The sequence below is a fragment of the Asparagus officinalis genome, chromosome 7 (assembly GCF_001876935.1).
Source record: "Asparagus officinalis chromosome 7, Aspof.V1, whole genome shotgun sequence".
Lineage (NCBI taxonomy): Eukaryota > Viridiplantae > Streptophyta > Magnoliopsida > Asparagales > Asparagaceae > Asparagus > Asparagus officinalis.
In genome coordinates, this window is record NC_033800.1 from 16,880,967 (window position 1) to 16,889,739 (window position 8,773).

Below are 8,773 nucleotides of genomic sequence, written 5' to 3' on the forward strand. Positions count from 1 at the left end.
TGGATAGTGGCCCATAAGGTAATATGTCATGTCTACCCCTCTTTTTCTTCCCCTGCTAAGTCTTAACCAATACTGGGGGTTGGTTACTTGGAATCCATTGGATTAAGAGTAACGAATATTTCATATCGTCGAGTTAACATTATACTTCTGACGATCATCACCCCCGTAGAGTATGAATGCAGCTTGCATCACTCCTAATTTGTTACGTTAACAATACACCTCTGACAATCAACTTATCAATCATCTTCAATAGGATGATAGGTACTCAAAATTGCTCAAAGCATAATCTTCCCTAGCAAGACACTAAGTCATCAAAATCTTATTCAAATCATAAGTATCAAAACTTATCACTTCTGGTGATAAACTCACCTATCAAGTCTCCCCAGCAAGATGCTAATTCCTAAAATCTTGTGCAAGTCACAAGTAAACATTCTCTTGTCACGTTAACATCATACCTCTGACAATCCACTTATCAATCCTCGTTAATAGGATGATAAGTTCACAAAGTTATAATGATCGCAATATTCTCTTGTCACGTTAATATCACACCTCTGACAAAATCAACTTATCAATCCTCTTTAATAGGATGATAAGTCCTCAAAGTTTCTCCGATCGCAACAAATTCCCGTCATGTTAACATCAAACCTCTGACAATCCACTTATCAATCCTCTTTAATAGGATGATAAGTCCACAAAGTTGCTCCGATCGCAACATTCTCTTGTCACGTTAATATCAAACACCTCTGACAAAATCAACTTATCGACTCTCATCAATAGAACGATAGGTCCTCAAAGTTACTCCGATTGTAATACTTTCCACTTATCGACTCTCATCAACAGAGCGATAGGTCCTCAAAGTTGCTCCGATCATAACACTTTTTACTTATCGACTCTCGTCAACAGAGCGATAGGTCCATAAAAATACTGTTAGGTTAACATCACACCTCTAACAGTCAAACCCCCCAATAAACTTGTTAATCTTTTTTCAACAAGAATAGTAAGTTTTTATTATAAAATCCCCAGCGGATTAAATATTTTCTGGAATTATCCTACTGATAATAAAGAAAATTTCTGAATTTCATTCTAAGTAAAAATTCATGCTAAGTTAATATTACACATCTGGCGCTTCCAACTTTCTTTTAGTGTTTCAAGTAACACAGGAAGAAATAACGACAAAGTCTACGTATTCAACATCGTAGCACCAAAATCCATGCCTTTTATGTATGTAGGACTTTATCTCGATCCCTAATTAGAGATAAGTCTGCATCTAATACATGCTGTCGGGTAGCCTATTCCCGTAATAATAGCAAAGCCTACGTATTTAATATCGTAGCAGGCCGTTATTAATAATGCTAAAATCCATGCCTTACACGCATGGGGGATTTTATCTCGATCCCTAATTAGAGATAAGTCTACGCCTAACAGGCGTTGCCGGTTAGTCTTTTTTCATAAAAAGAATATCAAAATCCATGCCTCACATGCATGAGGGACTTTATCTCGATCCCTAATTAGAGATAAGTATACGCCTAACACGTGTCGCCGGTTAGTCTTTTCTCGCGAAAGTGACAAAGTCTATGTATTTAAAATCATAGCATCAAGTCTAAGAGGGTTCATTCTCTTAGCACAACATTACTATGTATTTAAAATCATAGCATCAAGTCTAAGAGGGTTCATTCTCTTAGCACAACATTACATGTGAAACGGATTCAAATCTCTTAGCACAACATTACATGTGAAACGGATTCAAATAATTCACATGCTAGCCCGACTCAAACGGTAATCGGTAAAGGCTTATAAATCTGTTGATGGCTGAGGCTTTGCCAAAAATCCTATGCATGTTTGCAGATCTATCAGCTTAATGGAGGTGAGCCGTGACGTGATGTTTGATAGCTTCTGCTCATGAGTAGCTTGTACCGTTGTTACAGTTTCTATTTGAAGCTCATCATCACACAGGTCCTGCGTGGAAAATCCCTTCAAGCAAAACTCCTTCGAAGTGGGTACAGAGAACAACTCCTTTATGATAAGGAATTAACAGCTCCAAGATCAGAGTTGAGATCCAAAGTATTTCAAATATTCGTCTCAGTCAACCGCGAACTTTTGAAAACTTTGGAAGGGGTTCTATAGGCTGTCTAAAAATCATTACAGATAGCTGATCCGCATCAAACACCGATGATGAAAGTTACAATTCGACGGCTTTCAAAAGACTATAATTTGAAGACTTTCACGTAGATCGATGAAGGTTACAATCTGATGACCTTCATAATAACTGATGAAAGCTCCAATCAACAGCCTTCATAATCAACATCGGGAGTTACAATCTGACGACTCTCACATATTAAAGAGCTAAAGCAAAGATTACAAAATGATAATCTTTGCAACGCTTTAACAGAAAGAGACTACAAATTGACGGTCTCTTCAAATCAAGACGCGGAAGTCCTCCCCGCGTACCAGCATCAAGACACACCGTGTTCACAGCTGCTGACGTAGTGCAAACGTAGCTCACATTCAGCTCCAAACGCAGCTCAGACCTAGCTGCCAACGTAGCTCATGTTCGGACGTAAACGCAGCCTCCGAGAGCTACCAACGCAGCTTCCATCCGCTACCAAACACAACTCTTAAATGCTGCCAAACTACTGCCAATGCAGCTTCCAAATCGCTGCAAACGTAGCTTAGATCCGGCTGCTAACGCTACCAACGCAGCTTCCAATTGCTACGTCCGAGCTTCCAGACGCTGCGTTTGAATGTAGAATTCATGCCAGAACACGGATTTTGTGTTTGACTCATTCAAACACGAGCTGAATGGTTTTAAAACCGTTTCCCACGATCTGAGGGGATCATAACTCCACTCAGGAGTAATTTAAGGGGGCAGTTACATCCCATTAGCCCCACTTAGGAGCGAATTAAGGGGCGATTACATCCCTTAATCCCCTATAAATAACTAAGAAATCAGCTTAGTTCGGATCCTTTCTTGGGCAGCAAAGAAGAGATCTTGGGGGGAATTGCTGGAGCTTTGGAGATCAGCAACAGGAGCTTTCTTCATACTTGGCTTGTAGACCAATTTCGGTTAAATCGACTCTTTCATAAAGTTTCAAACTCGTTCAGAGTTCTAAAACTTACCACGCAAGTTCTCCACAACATCAAATCGTGAGGAGAAGACCATGTTCCAGTGAATCAAGATAGTCGGATCGTCAACGGAGAGCAAACTCGACGCGAGCATTCGAGGGAGACACTCCATTGCCACCGTGAAGAACCCAGAATTAAACAAAGGGGAGAATCTAGATCATTCTCCTCTCTTTTATAATTAGGAAATGCAATTGTAACTAAGATTAAAGGAATACAGATCAATTTTTCTTTATTTCTTTTTTACTTCAAATTTTCCACCAAACATGCACACAGAGGAGCTAAGTTTAATTGCAATTTAGTTCTAGATAAAAGTGCTCGTGGTGATACTATGTATGATGAGTTTGGTTTTTTTAATCCGTACTACCTCTCTCGGTGACGTCCTCTACTCTAACAAATCCATCGCCTACGCCTCTATTAGCCAATTCTTTGATGCTATCAGGTAGCATGCAATACATCTCTTTGCCGCTCTTGTGATTGTTTTTCTCACTTCTCTTCTCTTTGCGTTATGTGTGTTTGCTCTCTTCATTGGAAAAACTAATATAGATGGAGTTTTAACACCTAATAAGAATAGGTTGGAATTTGAATGGTTTAACTGGAGATAGAAGTAAACTTCAAAAAATGCTTATTTATTGGATGGAGAATAAACTAAAGAATTTTGAAGGCTGTTAGAGAGAAGGGGTCACACAACCATAATTGTGTTTTATTAGGGTGAATTGGCTGAGAATAATATTTGGTGATTACTTCATCAAATATTTTAATAAAGTAATAAAAATTATGTTCTTTCTCTTTTTTAATTAATTAACTTATTTCCTACAACCAAAATATTATGCGGAAGTTGGAAGGTTGCTATATTATCTATTTATGTTTTATTAGCAAAATTGATTAATTAATTAGACTATGACATTTTTAAATAGGATGGGGTTATTTTAGGAAATCAAAAATTTTGATACCCATATTCTCTTTTATAAATAGTATAGATATAGATATAGATGAGTGCATAAATAGAAAAGCTGAGAAAGACAGACTATAGTTCTGGATGAACCAATAATATTATCCACACAATCATATGTAGGGATTCTTCACAATTAAGAATACAGAGAATCTGACCCCACTCACAATTCTAATGGCCGATCTAAGCAAAATCAGTTCAAAACAAAGGGAAAATAGTCAGATCCCGCCACATTAGATTTTGCAGTCTCTCATCTCAGCTATAATATTTGTCGAACAAACAACTTGAAGCAAGAAAGTTATTATAGCCTGACAGCTTCAATAACTTTACTTGCTTCTCAAGGCACTACATTTGCGCTACTTAACCTACCTTAAATGGCAGAATTCGGTGCAAATTTGAGCCTAACGCTGAGAAAGTATATATCATAATTCTAAATTATGGACCCTGACAGTTTGACATCATTCTTGGAAGATCATTCCAAAATGCACATTATGCACCCATATAGTTTGGGAGAATACTTGAAATGCATGTGATATTCACACTCATTGTTACTAGGAGCATTGTTCTTTCTGTATTTCTCTATATTGGTACTCACACATAGAATCAGAAAATGCAAAGTATTCAGTTACATCTTCAATTTCAAAGTGATCAGGATAAATATGGTACATGTCACTAAATGTAGACTATATATAAGGCATGTATTATACCATAATTAATTATCAGCCCATATCGCTTAGCTGATTCCTTTCTCATATAACACAGAATCCATTAATACATTGCCCAAATTACATGTTGCCCTCGCACTGATCTCCTTCCTCAACTTCCCTCCTTTGGTACTTGTAAGTACGCGCACAAACCAGAAGGTACCCAAAATTGACCACTCCCCCCAGCAACCGCCCCAACATCCAAAAGATGCTCTCGATCTTCGACGCATTCACATTATCCGGTAGCCAGCTCGTGACTCTCCGTGCAACTGTTGGGGATTTTAATGAGATTAATCTGCAAAATTAAACACTAAACGAATAACGACACCAATCAAAAATACCACAAGCAAGTAAACACCAAGATTTAACGTGGTTCGCCAAATCGTGCCTACGTCTATGAGGCAATCCAAAGAGAAATATTTCACTATGAATCAAGAGTATAATCCTTCCAAGTTTTATATGAACTTGAGAATTAAATCACAAGAGAAAGATACAGTGTTACCTCTAGGGCATCAAAATCCTAAAACCCATCTCGCCAAAAATATCCAATACCCATAGAGAAACCAGCACCGTACCCTTGACGACGTCATCGTTCTAAAGACAACCGCTTTTGAATCACTGCAATCGGACAATCGAGCTATCCGAAATCTGAATTTTTCTCTCTTTCTTTCTCTCTCTTCTCGGGTTACTGTAACATCGGGTTACTGTTCATCCAAAATTAATTACAGGTTCACATATATATAGAATTCTTCAAATCTATTCCTATTATAAATAGATTATCTAAATCCTCTTCTAGATAGAATTTTAATTTATGTGAACCTCTTGTGAGTCTTATCTTGGACTGGACCCACAACAATCTTCCCCTCCAGCCCAATGAGGGGGTATGCTAATCTGTAACACCTTAATGGGAGTTTATGTCGGCCAATCACCGACACAACTCAGTCTTCTCTCTGGAAACGATCTTCGTTAAAAAATCTACTGGATTTTTATCTGTGTGAATCTTCTGTAGCTTCAGCTCCTCTTTCTCAACAGCTTCTCTAAGCCAATGATATCTCACATCAATGTGTTTCCTCTTGGAGTGAAATGTAGAATTTTTGTTCAAACTAAGAGCACTTTGATTATAAATGAAGATGTGATAATTGTCTTGCTGTAAGCCTAACTCCTGCAGAAATTTTCTCAACCAAATTATCTCCTTACCAGTTTCTGCAGCTGTAATATATTCCACCTCTATTGTAGATAAAACAACACACTTCTATAACCTGGACTGCCAAGATACTGTTCTCCTTGCAAAAGTGAACAACCAACCTGAGATAAACTTCCTGTGATCGAGATCACTTATCATATCTGCATCTGCAAAACCATATAATATTGCATTCGAACCTTCAAAACTAAAACACAATCTGAAACTGCCTTTCAAATATTTTATGATGCACTTTACACCTTCCCAATAAACTTTCCCTGGATTAGAAAGAAACCTGCTCATAACGCCAACTACATGAGTTATATCTAGCCGAGTATAAACCATGACATACATCAAACTCCCTACAGCTGAAGAGTAAGGAATATTCTACATCTTACTCTTTTCCTCATCTGTACTCCGGCAAAACTTTTTTGCTAAGCTTTAAATTACCTGCAATAGGAGTACTGACTGTTTTGGCATCTTTCATGTTGAATCTATCAAGTAGTTGTTCAACATATTTCTCCTATGATAACCACAACTTTCTGGCTTTCCTATCACGAGCAATATTCATAACAAGAATTTGCTGTGTCGAGCTCAAATCCTTCATGTTAAAAGATTTAAATAACTCCTTCTTCAGCCCACCGATTATCTGATTATCCTGACTAACAATCAACATGTCGTCCACATAAAGTAAAAGGATAATAAAGCTAGAATCTGAAATTCTCCTGAAATATACACACGAATTTATAACTGTCCTCTGGTAGCCATGACTCAACATGAAAGAATTAAATTTCTTATACCATTGTATGGGTGCCTACTTCAAACCATAGAGGCTCTTCTTCAACCTGCAAACCACGTGTTCTTTGTTCTTCACTTCAAAACCTTCCAGGTGCTCCATGTAGATCACCTCCTCCAAATCACTATAAAGTAATACAGTCTTCACATCAAGCTGCTCAATCTCGAGGTCTAAACTAGCTGCTAACCCCAAGATAACTCTAATGGACATCATCTTCACAACCGGTGATAAAATCTCATCAAATCAATGCCTTTTTTCTGACCAAAGCCTTTCACCACTACTCTGTCTTTGTATTTCTGAATCTCTTTGTAGCCATCCTTCTTTAACTTGAACACCCACTTGTTCTTGAAAGCTTTTATGTCCTTCGGCAAATCCACTAACTCATAAGTATCGTTCTTCTCAAGAGACTTCATCTCTTCCTTCATAGCATGGAACCATCTGTCCTTGTCTTTATGAGTATGTGCCTCCTGAAAGCTTTCTGGCTCCCCCTCTTCTGTCAACAAAGAATACTTTGAAAGAGGATATCTCGTGGATGGTCGATGCTCTCTAGCTTATTTGCGTCAGAAATTGATTTTATTTGGGAATCCATTACAACTCGTTTATCGAATTACAAGATTTAAAAGAGTGAGCCTTTTTATATGACTTCTCTACACAAAAGAAATAAACAGAAATCTACTAGAAACACACACATAGATCATTTATTGATTATTGCTTACGTGAGATCTTTGCCTGTGCCAGGGACTCTTTGATCTGTGGACCGCCAAGTATCAGATCCGATTGATCTCATTTTGTAGAGAAAACAAGATTTGAAGTAAATTCCCAGCGATGTGAGATAAATACTCTTCTTAAGATCACAATGATAGTATGATCTTAAGGAAACTGATGCAGGGGCTGTAGATCTATCGAACTCCTCTTCTTTATGCTAAAGAACTCACCATGATCTCACCTTTAGATTTGAAAATTGTGGCTCTCCTCTCATAGAGTCAGCAACTCACCTCCAAGCTCCGAAATTCCAGATCTTTTTTGTATAAGGGCCCTAGGAGTGTATTAATAGGCTTCGAATGCCCTGTTTTCAGATAAGATTTCATGATTCGAGTGCCTCCTCAGTTAATAATAGCTTTTCCATGTTTAAGGATAGCCTCAAGGCAGTTAGGGAGGCTTCGGAATGAACAAATCCCGTAAATCTATCAAAAAACGTGTTGCGGGAGGTCTGATTGGTGCAAAATAGTCTTGTGAGTTTCGCACATGTGCGAAACACTTTGGAGTGTTTCGCATGTGCAAAATAGTTTGTACTTGCCTTCAGTATTTTGGGTTTAATTCTTTTGTTCAACCTTAAAATGAGGTGATTCAAATTGCATTGGAAAGCTGCCAGAGAGACTTATGACTTTTGTCTTTTGAGCTTTTTCAGATTCGGATTGCATCATGGTTGAAATTTTAGTTCTTCATACTCATGCATCCATTTTCTTCTCAAACCATACATTCTCGTTGTTGCTTCGTTGCTTCATCACTTTGCACATTCTGTTGACTCATACGCTTCACTGACTCACTTTGTATGTTTGTTTGCTTCTTTACGGTATCAAATGATCTTCTTTGACTCAGATAACAACATTCCTTGCCTTCTCTTCGTACCGAGCTGCATACGGGAATCTATAGGTAATTTTTGATACCTATAAATATCCCCTCCAAAGTGTTTCAGTCTTATTCTTTTATAGAAGAGCCTGAAATACTTTAAATATGATACGCCCAGCCTTTAATTCTTTGACTTCTTCAGTTTTTAGTCTATTCAGTATTTGTCGAATAACTAAAATTCTTCCGGTACTGCATTTATTGTCTGACCGTTGTCGAAATCTTGAACTAAAACTAGTGTGTGGATTTTTGAATTAGTTCATGTTGTTGAATCCATGTTGAACTGGTTATCTTCATCAGGATCTTGTACATGAATCACGATCGAACTCCCCGGAATTATTCTTTGACCTAAAATTTCATCTTGAGCCTTATTTTGGTGAAATTATCGATGCGTT